Source organism: Hemiscyllium ocellatum, chromosome 25 (genome assembly GCF_020745735.1).
Source record: "Hemiscyllium ocellatum isolate sHemOce1 chromosome 25, sHemOce1.pat.X.cur, whole genome shotgun sequence".
NCBI classification, from domain to species: Eukaryota; Metazoa; Chordata; class Chondrichthyes; order Orectolobiformes; family Hemiscylliidae; genus Hemiscyllium; species Hemiscyllium ocellatum.
Genome location: NC_083425.1, coordinates 20,585,314 through 20,599,483, shown reverse-complemented (window position 1 = coordinate 20,599,483; position 14,170 = coordinate 20,585,314). Strand labels below are relative to the sequence as shown.

Below are 14,170 nucleotides of genomic sequence, written 5' to 3'. Positions count from 1 at the left end.
GTTTCCTTACATCATGATGGTTGACTAGATTTTCAAAAATGTTCCATTTTTCATAAAGTCCCGAGGTCGTGACAAGTGCCTCATAAATGAAAGAATATTTAATTCCATTTGAAACTGTTCAAATATAACCCCCAATCTTAATTTATTATTTAATGCTGTATGATGATTTTGTTTAAAGCAAATGCTATTATGGTGCCACCTCCAGTCATATCTCGAATGAGACTCCAGCTCTGTAGTTGAGTAGGATTGTGGCAACTTAACCTTTTTTCATAAGGTAATACTTCAATAACTGAGGAAAAGTAAAAGGGCAGCATGGTGGTTTAACAGTTAGATTAGATTCCCTACAATGTGGAAACAGGCCCTTCAGCCCAACAAGTCCACACCGACCCTCCGAAGAGTAACCCACCCAGACCCATTTCCCTCTGACTTATGCACCTAACACAATGGGCAATTTAACATGGCCAATCCACCTGGCCTCCTCATCTTTGGGCTGTGGGAGGAAACCAGAGCACCCGTAGGAAACCCATGCAGACTCTGGGAGAATGAGCAAAATCCATACACGCAGTCACCCGAGGCTGGAATCAAAACTGGGACTTTGGTGCTGTAAGGTAGCAGTGCTAGCCACTGTGCCGCCCCTCATTACTAATTAGCATTGCTGCCTTACAGCACCAGGGATTCGAGTTTGATTCCAGCCTCGGGTGATTGACCGTGTGGAGTTTGCACATTCTTCCTGTGTCTGTATGGGTTTTTTCCCACACTCCAAAAGTGTGCAGGTTCGGTGGATTGGCCATGCTAAATTGCTGTAGTGTCCTGGAATGTGCAGGCTAGGTGGATTTTCCATGGGTAATGCAAGATTACAGGGATAAGGTAGAATAGGTTGTGGGTGGGATGCTCTTTGGAAGGTCAATGTGCCAATTGGCCTGCTTTCATATTGTAAGAGTTTCTATGATAATGCCAGTTAATGCACAAGAGTTTGCAAGTGTGGCTCTGAAAGTGTTGCATCATTTAATTGTTATAGTGGTCCATACTTGCTAATTATACTTGTGTCCCTTTACTACCTAATGGCCATGCAGGCTTTCTATTAGATGTTTTGAGCACATTTTGAGTATTCAAGATTAAATATTCACGATAGTCCCTCTGTAACCTGATACAAAATAAGACCAGCACAATTATTTGTTGATATTCTCATTGCAGGAAGCTTTTTCGTTTGAACAGTTAAGATGAGGTGAAAATGGCAATGCTTTTTAAAAGACAAGCACGATTCTTTTTTTAAAAAAAAGTCTTATTTCTGACATTGAGCTACAATATACAGTAAATTGCAACTGCACCCCACACAACTGTTTGGAAGTGTTGATGTTTTGAAAATTCTTAAAAACCCATTTGGGAGAAATATATTTTCTTCCAAATGTAACTTGACAAAGTTTGACACTGGTCCACACTGTTCTGTTGCTTTCAGGTAGTTTCTTGACCTATGTCAGTTAATTTACTGGAGTCCTGTGCAGCTCGAAGATTGTTTCAGGCCCTTCTGTTTTAAAGTTTTTTTTTCCCCCTTCCCTCATTGTTCTTATAATTGATGAAGGTGTCCCTTTCACCCAAATGTTTAACGTTATCTATGTGCCTTTTCAAATGAGTTCTATGGGGGCTTTAGTGGCACAATAGTAATATCCCTACCTCTGAGCCAAGAGACTCAGTTTCAAGTCCCACCTACTCCATTTATTAAGTCTATAAATAAAGTCTATTTACAAGATCAGTTAGCAAATTCACAATGAATGAAACTTAATACATTTCAATCCTTTTATAATGCTGCAATCAATTCCTGAAAATTGGCACAATATCTCTACCACTGATTGGGATTTGTTACTATGCTGTGATCCTCGCATGATCACTCCATTTCAGTTCAGCAAATGATTTCACAACTCAGTAGTTACATGAGACTCTTAAAGAATAGGGCTGTTATCCTGAAGTATTCACATGATTGAATACACCCCCCTGAAATTTTCAAAGTTAATTTTGAAATTCTAGGAACCAACATATTTGCTCAATTTCAAAATGTATGATAGCATCTCCCTTATACAGACATCTTTGATTTTAGTAATCAGTTCTCTCTTGCAAATTTAACAAAAACGAAAAAATGAGTTCATGTAGTTTTGCAGCACCGAAAATGTTCAGTTTGGCCTCTCGTTCCTGGTGACAGCTCTCCTTTAAAAGCTATGCAGTTAATCCCTCCTTTCCCTTCACCTACTTCTCTGCAAATTTGGCTTTAGGATCTATCCACGTCACTTCTGAAGACTTCTGATCTGCTTACACCACCCTTTTCAGTCAATATGCTCCAGATCTGTGATTTGCTACTACTATGTTTATAAGAAATACATTCTCCTCTGATTATTTTGCCCAAGTTTGGATCAAAAGCTAAAGTGTTTTTTTTTTCTTGAAGTTTGTGTACAAGATGGCAAACTTCGCAAATCTCAAACCTCAGAATCTTATCTTGGTTGTCTGCTTTAGTTTGACATGCAAAACATGACTCAAAAAATCAAAGCAACACTTTGAACTTTCAAATAGGTTGGAAAAAAGACATTTATGGTTTTAAATCTCCTAATCATTTAGTTGCAGGAGAGCTTATTGTTCTAATTTATTTGGAATATTTTTCATTTATTTAAGAATGTGTTGGGAACCTGTACAAACATTTAATATTACAGCCTCGGAGGTGAATATATATTTTTTTCTCTGGCATTCCTGCTGATTATGCACCTTTTTTTTTGCTTCCATCAAGCACTTTCCAAAGCTCCCTGTGCTCTTTTTATTCATTTTTCAAAAGTAGAAGTACCTTGACCCACTTCCCAAAACTGCAATGTCCTATTTTTACAGATGTATAGACATTCTAGTCAGTAGACACTTGACTTTGCCGGGATCCTGACTGAGCGCTGGTGAATTTTCACATAGTGAAGGCACCTTTGCACAAAGTTCTATACATGATTCGTTGTGGCCATTGCTGACTTCATTTTGTTGTAGTATGCTGTATTGGCATACCCTGTATTTGGTGTTAAGTTGTTTTTCTTTTTATGTGATTGCCTTTTTTTTAAAATCAGTGCACTCTTGTTCCATTTGACCTTTGTGTTGAACTATGATTTGTGCTCAGCTTATGGTGTTGGTGTTGCTGTCTTTTCCTTGAGGTGGACTTTCGTTCTGCTCAAGGATTCTGCTGTCAAACTTCCACCTCATGTAAGAGGGTGACAACCAATTCTGGGGTTCTAATGCACATTTTATCTTGCTTCACCAAGTCATTATGTTGTGAGGCTTCTAAACAGAAGACATCCAGAAAAATACTAATTTTTTTTCCCTCTGAAACTTTCATCTTCATCAGTTTCTTTGATCCTAACTCTACAAGTTAAGGAACTGTCCAACCTCTTATTGACCTCTAGGCATGCATACAGCTGTAGCTCGTTCATTATGGTATAGCAACGTTATTGTGAACAAAATCTTCACAGAAAGGAGGTACTTCTTACTGAACTTGCTGATGGGCAATCTGTTCGCTATATTTGGAAACAGACTGCGTTCATGTAGCTCCTTTTTAATGTAAATGAATATCCAAAAACACTTCATTGGAGTGCTGTCAAAATTTAATGCCAAACTTCTTTAGGAGACGTTGGAGCAAATGGCCAAAGTTTGGTCATTAGAGGTTGATTTTGAGAGGTGCTTTTTAAATGAGGAAGAGTAGACCAGTTAAGGGGGTCTAGGGCTGGAATTGAATAGCTAGAGGATTCCGCAGTTGCATGATGGAACTATTATCATCTGTGATAGGACGCAGTCCTCTGGATGGTTTAGTGAAGGAGATTAGAGATTGGGAGGTACGCAAACACAGGGCGAATGTTGAGCTATGGTTTTATTTTAACCAGGCACCAATTTCAGTCAGCAAACACTGGAATATAATGACTAGGCGTTGGACCAAGTTAGGATTGGGGCAGCACAAAGGAGTCTCCTTTGGAGAGGGAGAGGGGAGGCAATGACAGCACCTGAAGACAATGGTTTTTAGACTTCAGAAGGCATTTCTTCTTGTCTGATACTGGATATAGTTTCTTTTTTTTTAAGTTGTTTTTAACAACTCTTAGTCAGGCTGAGGGCTTGAATGGTGCCGAATTTGTTTGATGTGCACAGGAGGGTTTCTTCAAACACTGTAACTAGCCCAACTAGGGAAGAGCTGTACTAACCTTGGAACTGGGGAATGTGTCTGGTCAGTTGATGTTTTGGTAGGGCAGCATTTTGGGAGCAGTGGTCATAAGTATTAAGTTTTTAAGATAATTATGGATAAGGATCCTGGTCCTTTGGTGAATGTGTTTAAATTTGGGGAAGACTTAACAGTATCCAGCAGGAACTGGAGACATTAGTTTGGGGATGGCTGTTTGAGGAGCAATCCACATCTGATGTTTGGGAGTCTTTTTTTTAAAAGGCTTGTTGATTGGAGTTCAGGGCGTGACACGTTTCTGTGAGGATGAAAGATAAGGATGGCAAGACTCGGAATCCAAGGATGACGAAATATTGAAAAATTAATGGAAAAAAAGGAAGCATACATAAGGTTTAGGAAACTAGAATCAGACAAAGCCTTTGAATGTAAAAGGAGGAGGAAAGTACTTAAGGAATTAAGAGGGCTAAACAGGCCATGAAATATCCTTGGCAAACACGATTAAGGAGAATTCCAAGGTTTTTTTTTACTTATGTGAGAGCAAGTCGGTAAGTAGGTTCAGTCAAAGATAAAGGAGGGAACTTGTGTGGTGCTAGAGGGAGTGGGTGATGCCCTTTATGGGTACTTTGCATAAGTATTCACCAAGGAGAAGGGTGCGGATGATAAAATTAGAGAATGGTACTATGATATTTTAGATCATGTCAAATTAATCAAGGTAGTAGTGTTGGGTGTTTTGAAAATCTTTTTAGGGTAGACCAGTTCTCAGGACACTGACTGACTGGCAAGGGAGGAGATTGCTGGATCCTTCAGAGGTCATTGTCTCCTCTGTAGCCAAAGATGAGATCCCAGAAGACAGGAGAATAAACCAGTGTTGTTCCTTTTTGTTTGAGAAGGGCAACAGGGAAAATCCGTGAAACTTATAGGTCAGTAAGCATCACATCAGCCGTAGGGAAATTGGAGAAGATTCTTTCAAACAGGATTTGCTCATTTTTGGAAAATAATGGACTTGAAGCATGGCTTTATTGCCAGGGAGGTCTTGTCTGATAAATTTGATTGTTTTTTTTAAGGGAGAGATGAAGATAACTGTGGGTGGGGCAGTGAATGTTTTAATGAAACATTTGACAAGGTCCTTAATGGCAGACTGGTCCAGAAGATTGTCACGTGTGGTCCACGGTAAGTTGGATACAAAATTGGCTTAGTCATAGATGACAGAGGATAGTTGTGGATGGGTTTTTGTTTATTGACATTGGTAACCAGTGGTGTTTCATAAAGATCAGTGCTGGGACCTCTCTCTGTGACACATTAATCAATCCACTTACATCATTTGCAAGTTTGTAATCGAGATGATAATTGACAGAGTTGTGAATAGTGAGGAAGGTCGGCAAAGGATACAGCAGAGTATGGATTGGTAGGAAGGCTGGGGAGAGAAATGAGCTTAATCAGATAAGTGTGAGGTGATTTATTTTGTAGATCCAATGCAAGGAATCTATACAGGTCATGGCAAGACCCTTGGGAGCATGACAGGAAAGTTGGACTGCAAATACATAGTTCCCTGAGATTGGCAACATAAATGGATAAGGTGGTAATGAAGGCACAGGCATTCTTGCACTCATCAGCTAGGGCATTGAATATAAAAGTTGGCACATTGAAGCTATATAAGACTTCAGTTTGGGCACACTTGGCGTATTGTGTGTAATTCTGGACGTCACTATGGGAATGATGTGGAGCCTTTGGAGAGGGTTCAAAAAGTTTACCAGGATGTTGCATGGATTGGAGTGTATTAGTTATGAGGAGAGGTTGGACAAACTTGGATTGTTTTTGCTAGTGTGTAGGAAGCTGAGGGGTGTCTAAATAGAAGTACTTTAAGTTTTAAAAGAAACATAGATAATGTGGATAGTCAGTCTTTCTCCTAGGGTGAAAATATCAAATGCTCGGCAGCAGAGTGGCTCAGTGGTCAGCACCGCTGCCTCGCAGCACCAGGGTAGACGGGTAGGAGGCTGGAAGAACAGCAAGCCAGGGAGCATCAGGAGGTAGAGAAGTCAATTTATCTGCAACTACCCCTACAGCCACCCCCAGTCCTGAAGAAGGGTTACACCAGAAACGTTGACTTCTCCACTTCCTGATGCTGCCTGGCTTGCTGTGTTCTTCCAGCCTCCTGCTTGTCTACCTTGGATTCCAGCATCTGTAGTTTTTTTTGTCTCACAGTGCCAGGGACATAGGTTTGACTCCAGCTTCTGGCAACTGTCTGTGTGGAATTTGTACATTCTTCTTGTGTCTGTGCGGGTTTCTGTAGATGTTCAAGTTACATGGATTGGCCATGCTAAATTAGCCATAATGTTCAACAATGTGTAGGTTAGGTGCGTTAGTCATGGGAAATGTGGGATTACAGGAATAGGGTAGGGTGATGGGTCTGGGTGGGAGTATCTTCAGAGAGTTGGTATAGACTTGTTGGGCCGAATGACTATGTAAAGATTTAAGGTGAGGGCAGGAAAGCTTTTAAAGGAGATAAGTCAGGAAAGCCTTTTTTTTAAACTGAATGTGGTAGGTGCTTGGAATGTACTGCCAGGGCAGGTGCTAGAAGCCGATACAATAGCAATGTTTAAGAGGTATTTAAGTAGTCACGTGAACAGGTGGGGAATAGAGGGATATGGACTATGTGCAGGTAGGTGCGATTAGTTTTGAGTAGCTTCATGGTCAGCACAGGCATGCTGGGCTGAAGGGCTTGTTTCTGTGCTGTACTGTTCTGCAGATATTGAATAAACAGCTTGCTGATTTTATAAATGCTGGAAGGAATGAGAAGTTTGTGGCAAGCCAGTGCTGGGTGTTACTACTTTCTGCAGATGAAGGTAGGACCTGATGTTGCTTTGTGATCCAGCAATAAATGCTAAATCAGTTGTTCGTGCATATTCAAGACTCCAAACCTCAGACTTGAGGGGGCACAGGGCTCTGCCTTATTGGGGTGGGGACCATGCTTGGGAGAGAGAGTGGTAGTGTAAAGATGGGAGTTGTCCTTTTTCTGGTGGGGTGGCAGAAATGGAGCATCCACCCTGGAGGAATATCTAAGGTGGGGAGGAATAGTTGTAATAGAGACTGGGACCTCCACAGCATCAGAGTCATAGTACAGCATAGAAACAGATCATTCGGTCAAACTCGTCCATGCTTACCAACTATCCTAAATTAATCTAGTTTCAATTGCTAGCACCTGGCCCATATTCCTTTAAACCCTTCTTATACATATACCCATCCAGATGCCTTTAAAATGTTGCAATTGTACTAGTCTCCATTACTTCCTCTGGCAGCTCATTCCATACATGCACCACCCTCTGTGTGAAAAAGTTGCTCTTTCGGCCTCTTTTATATCTTTCCCCTCTCACCTTAAACCTGTGTCCTCTCATTTTGGGTTCCCCCATCCATGCCTTTCATGATTTTTATCAACCTCTATAAGGTCGTCCCTCAGCCTCCACTCCAGTGTCTCCCTATAGCTCAAACCCTCCAACTCTGGCAACATCCTTGTAAATCTTTTCTGAATGCTTTCAAATTTCACAACATCCTTTCTTTAGCAGGGAGACCACAATTGCAGGCAGTATTCCAAATGTGGCCTAACCAATATCCTGTACAGAAGATGGAAATGGGATGAGAGGGTGAGGGTGAAGGGTTCACAGCTATGAAATGCAATAGTTAGTTGCGAGGGCCTGAGGCAAGGTGGTTCATACTTGGAAAGGGCATTCAAAAGTGAATTGGGATATTACAATTCCCAGGAATGGTCATAGAGGGAACTCATGGAACGGTGTGTCCCAGCTCTGTATTTGAAGAATATGTCGGTGCTCTGTGTTGAGTGTGGCTACAAAAAAAATCAACAGGCATGAATCTTACATTCTGCACTTTCAGCAGAAGATGAACAGCAGAGTCAGCTAATTTATACCCAAAGCATCCTGAGAATGAACAACTTTAACCATTTCATTACTTCCAGCTGCAGCAAAGATCTGCAAACATAAGGAAGTACTACACAAAAGCTATAACTGTGAAAGAATTAAGTTGCGTTCAAATCTTGGGTGTGCCTCTGTTATTTTCTAGTTACTAACATCAGCTTTTCTACTGTATTGAAGGTTTCATTTCAAAGTGATATTTATTTGAGGGAGAAATGCATTTTTACGTTGTGCCTTGGAGCAGGGATTGGTGAGAATATGTTTTGAGGTGCCTTTTCAGGAGGCAGCTACAGGATCTGATTGTGATAGCCTGAGGAGAATCTACTGTCTTGGCTGAAGACTCCAATCCAACTGGTTGAAAAAGCCACTTTTAAGGAAAAGGAAACTGTCAATCAAACTCCTCTCTGAAAACAAAAAAATGAATGAATTAAGGAAGTAAGATATTTCCTTGTGTATGCATATTACTTTTGTTATGAGATCCTTCGTATCGCAATTATTTGTACTAATTGTTGTACTGAAAAGCAACTATGCCAATTTGTTGTTTTGTTTCAAATTTAAATTGTTCCTGCAGTATGAATTTGAGATCATTGACTAACTGTTAACCAGTTGTACCTCCCATGTTAGACAACAGCACTTTATCAGGTTGTCTGCCTATCTTCCTGACAGCTTTTAACATTATCCAAGCAGAGAAACTGTTATGACTTCGACTTCCTCTTCCTCCTCCAACCTGCTGCCCCACCCCACTCCTCCACACCCAACCATCCACATCTTCCTGCCAAGCGTAAGCTATGATAAGTCAGGATGCTTCCATCAGGAATTTTGTTCCTTTATGCTGTTCATTGAAGAATGCAAAAATGGCATGTGCAGTGTTTGGACAGAGTACAAACATTTTTATTCAGAATTAAGGAGCAGCCCCATTTAAAAAAAAATCTTAAGACTACTTTCTTGGACGTGTAAAACTAGACCAGCTTTTCATTTCTCCCTCTGTTTTGAAATGTTTATTTTGTCTTTATGATAACTCAGCTTCGACAGTTACTGATTGTTGAAACTTTACGATGCAGGGTCTTAATGTTGTCCATATTAGAGGAAGATTAAGATGATTGTATTGAGGATAGGGAACACTGGGCTCCCTGCTCTCATTTGAATCAGAAGAAAGCAGTTGTCCCAGTTGCATTCTCCTTGGCCTAGATAGAACGGAGCTGCTGTCAGATGCGAACTGCTATATAGAAAATAATTTCAGGGCAGGCTGTAGCCCTTACACACAGACCTGTAGCACTCTAATCTGGATTACAATCTGTAATCTTGTCCAAAATTAATAAAGGCCTGTTGATCCTTGTTGCATTAGACTGTTGGAATTTGACCTGTCAATATGCCTGTGGGACAGCGGAAAGGAGAGAGTTGAGGAGGCTAACCATTCTGTAAATTTGCACCGTTTAATTTCAGGAATATCTGATCTAATCTTCTGCATGTGTGCCAGTGGTGCTAGACAGTTTCAGAAAATGAAGGTTTGATCTGATTTGACAATGATTGGAGAAAGTGACTGTTCGTTCTTGTTTCCTGAACAGTTGGGTAAAACGTTGATCACTTGGCAACCTGATTCGCCTATTCTGAGCTCTGTTTCCTTTCGATGATATCTTGATTGAAAGTGATTGATGCTGTTTGTGGTCGCACAGTATTAAATAAGCTGGGTAACCACCGACCAGCTTTCAACCACAGATACAAGCCCACTGCCCTAAACTTATACTGGCCTAATATTTTCTCTTCGATATCATACAGAGCTAATACTCAGCTATGGGTATGCTTGGCTGTATTTCTAATGGCTGACTTACATGCACAGTACAATACTGTATGCAGCATTGCACACATTCATCACTAGAAAACAATGGCCAAGTGATGTACTGTAGATGTTGGTAACCACAGCACTCCTTACTGCTTGGAATAGCAGGACCAAGTTCCTCTTGAATCAGAAAGATTTATAAGATTGTGTTTTTATTCACTCTTTGACTGTGAGTATTGCTAGCAAGGCCAGCATTTGTTGCTGATCCCTAATTGCTGTTGAACTAAGTAATTGCTTGACCATTTTGGAGGGCAGTTAAGGATCAACCACATTGTGTGAATCTAGAGTCACATGTAGGTCAGACTAGGTAAGGACAGCAGATTTCTTTTCCTCAATGACATGAGTGAACAAGATGAGCTTTTATGAAGATTGATCGTCTCCATAATGGTGCCATGAAACGAGCTTTCATGTTTTGCAAACTGAATTTGGATTCCATGAACTGCCATGGTGGGACTGGAAGCTGTGTCCCAAGATTATTAGTCTGCCTACCTTTGTAACCGTCATTGTCATAGAGGTCTACCATCCAGAAAAGGGTCCTTTGGCAAATTGAGTCCACATTGATCAAAAATCAGCACTTTCCTATTCCAATACTATTTTCCAGAAATTGCCCCATATCCCTGTAAGTCTTGGCTTCATAAGTACATATTGAGCAATTCCTTAAATGTTATGAGAGTTTCTGCCACTACTGCGCTTCCAAGCAGTGAGCTCAGGATTCCACCACCTTCTGGGTGAAAACATTTTTCTCGCATCCCCTCTAAACCTGCTGCCCTTACCTTAATAACCTGGTCATGATCCCTCCACCAAAGGGAATATTTCTTTCCTGTCTGTCCTATCTTGTTCCCCTTTCATAATTTTATTCATCTCCATCTCCTCTGCTCCAAGGAAAGTAACCCCAGTCTCTATTCAAAACTACAAAAATAATCTCCAGCTCAGGCAATATCCTGATATGTTTTCTCTGCACCATCAAGTACCTTCTGGATTCTAGTCTGCATGTTATAGTCCAGCTGTGACTTAATGTTTTATACAATTCGAGCAGAAATCTCAATAAATATTCTATGCTCTTAATAGCCAAGGCACAGAGATTAAAGGCAAATATCCCACTTGTCATCTTAATCACTTTATCTACGTGTCACCTTAACTACCTTAAGGGACTGGTGGGCATGCACACCGAGGTCCCTCTGATCTTCAGTGCATCCCAGGGATCTCCTGTTCATCACACATTTCATTGCCTTGTCCATTCTGCCCAAGTGCATCACCCCTCATTTTATTTGAACGTAAGACATAGGACTGGAAGTAAGGCCATTCGGCCCATCAAGTCCACTCCGCCATTTAATCATGGCTGGGCATTTCAACTCCACTTACCTACACTCTCCCTAAATTCCTTGCCTTGAAGACCGTTAAGTCCTGGTCTCCACTGTGTTCCGTGGTAATGAATTCCACAGGCCCACTACCCTCTGCTGAAGAAATGTCTCATTTCCCCTGTTCTAAATTGACCCCCTCTAATTCTAAGGCTGTGCCCACGCGTCTTAGTCTCCCTGCCTAACAGAAACAACTTCCTAGCATCCACCCATTCTAAGCCATGCATTATCTTGTAAGTTTCTATTAAATCTCCCCTCCACCTTCCAAACTCTTAACGAATACAATCCCAGGATCCTCTGCCATTCATCATATGTTAGACCATTCCAGGGATCATCTGTGTGAATCTCCACTGGAGACAGTCTAGTGCCAGTATGTCCTTCCTGAGGTGTGGGGTCCAAAATTGGACACCTTATTCTAAAATGGGGTCTAACTTGAGCTTTAAAAGTCTCAGAAGCACATCGCTGCTTTTATATTCCAACCCTCTTGAGATAAATGACAACATTACATTTGCTTTCTTAATCACGGAATCAACCTGCAAGTTAACCTTTTAAAGAATCCTGGACTAGCACTCCCAGATCCCTTTGTACTTTGGCTTTATGAATTTTCTCACCGTTTAGAAAATAGTCCATGCCTCTCTTCCGTTTTTCCAAAGTGCAAGACCTCTCATTTGCTCACGTTCATCAGCCTTTTCCTGGATCGCTCTCCTAAACTGTCTAAATCTTTCTGCAGTCTCCCCACCTCCTCAGTACTACTGCCTGTCCACCTATCTTCGTGTCATTGGTGAACTTCGCCAGAATGCCCCCAGCTCCTTCATCCAGATCATTAATATATAAAGTGATTTGGTTTGAATTCCATTTGCCACTGATCAGCTAATCTACATTCTGCGGTAATCTAAAGCTATCCTCGCTATTTACAACCCCACCAATTTTTGTCATTCTTGAACATACTTAAACTTAATGAGCAGTGAGTCTAAACTGCTATAACAGGAAGGGCCTCAACATTGATACCTGTGAATCCCCACTGGACACAAGCTTCCAGTCAGTGACCCTCTGCTTTCTGCCTCTCGGTCGATTCTACATCCAGTTAGTGCTGGATTTATAGAACCTATGGACTTTTACCATCAAAATCAGTGTTCCATGTGGGACCTTATTGAACATCTTGCTGAAGTCCAAGTGGACTGTACAAAATGCATTACCCACATCTGCAGTGGTAGATTATTTACCCCTGAGCCAGGAGACCTGGGTTCAAGCCCCGTTTGCTCCAGAGGTGTATCAGAACCGGCTGAGTGGAAAATATTTACAGCTCACTCAACTGTACAAGATTAGATCAGGTCCAATTTGAGATGATTATGCAGTAGCCATTCCTGTTTCAGTTCTTGTCACCACATCGGAAGAAGGATGTGATTACAATAGCGAGGGTGCAAAGGTCATTTACCAAGATGCTGCCTGGGCTCAGCCAATCCTCCTTCATAGCTAGGCAGAGGTTGATTTCTTTGGAGCAGCAAAAGTTTGAGAGGGGACTTTGGTAGAAATGTATAAGATTGAGGGTCATTGGGTGAATAGGAAGACCTGTAGATGGAAGGCTAAGAGAAGAATTGAAGTGATTTTATTTCACTCTGGAACTCTCTGCCTGAAAGGGTGGTTAAGTCAAACACTCAACATTGAAGTAGTATTTAGACTTTCTTGCATGCAAGAGAGCATAAGCCTTAGCATGGACCCCATGACAGGCTAAGAAAAATGTCAAAATGTTCTTCTCCAGACCTGAAATTACTTCATTTTTCTCCTTGAAGAAGAGAGATGATTTTCCTGAACTATTAGTGTTGGTGATAATTTTGAAACCTTAAACATATGATCAAAAAACTCATGACCGTTCTTGGCCTTCCCCTTCACAATTCTGGAAAATACCTTGTGATTTTATTTCTTCCCCTGTCCCAATGGGCTTATGTTAGAGAGTCATAGAAATGTATAGCATGGAAACAGGCCCTTTTGGTCCAACCCATCCATGCCGACCAGATATCCTATATTAATCTAGTCCCATTTGCCAGCACTTGGCCCATATCCCTCCTAAGCCCTTCCTATTCGTGTATCCAAGCAGATGCCTTTTAAAAACTGTAATTGTACCAGCCTCCACTACTTCCTCTAGCTAACTTTCTTTATATTTTAAAAAAAAAGCACGCTCTCTGGCAAATACCTGAGAATAGGTCACCCATTAACATTTGCCATGGAGGAAGGAAGCGAAGTGTTAAGAGGAAATGACTGACAGGAAAAAAGAAGTTATTTTCAAGTAGAGGAAGAGAGAACCAGAATAACATCTACCACACTATACAGTAAGCAGAAAGCTGTGGCTTAAAATTAAAGCATCAGTTTTTATTATTTTTCTACACTAATCGATATTTAAAATTGGATATTGGGCTCAGAAATGTTCAGTTGTTACTGGTAGTGGGAATACTCCAGTTGGACTATTGGTAGCAGAGAAACAGACCATTCCAGTCCGTGCCAGTGTTTCTCCTCCACAGGAGCCTTTTCCCCACCCTTTTTCATCGAACACCATCAACATGTCCTTCTACTCCTACATTCCTCATGCCTATCCAGCTTCCCTGCCAATCCATCACCTCAGATACTGTGTACCAATGCTCTCTCCACTCTGGGTATGGTTTTCCCTTGAATTACTGATTAGTCTTATTAGTGATTTCTGTTGTATTTATGTCCCTCCAGTTATGTTCTTGCCTGCAAATAGAAGCATCTCATCTATATCTACCTCAGCAAATTCTGCTATAACTTTTAATGCCTCTTTCAGGGCAGCCTCAGTATTTTTTTTCCCCTTTTTTAGAGAAAGGAAATGCAACTTTCTGTATCTATCTATCCAGATAAG

General features: G+C 41.0%; 1 protein-coding gene across 2 annotated transcripts in view; it reads left to right on the top strand.

Annotated features, from left to right (window-relative positions):
* The window catches only part of LOC132828012 (transcription factor MafG), a 44,580-nt gene that overhangs the window by 10,270 nt on the left and 20,140 nt on the right, over positions 1–14,170 (top strand). The window lies entirely within an intron of this gene.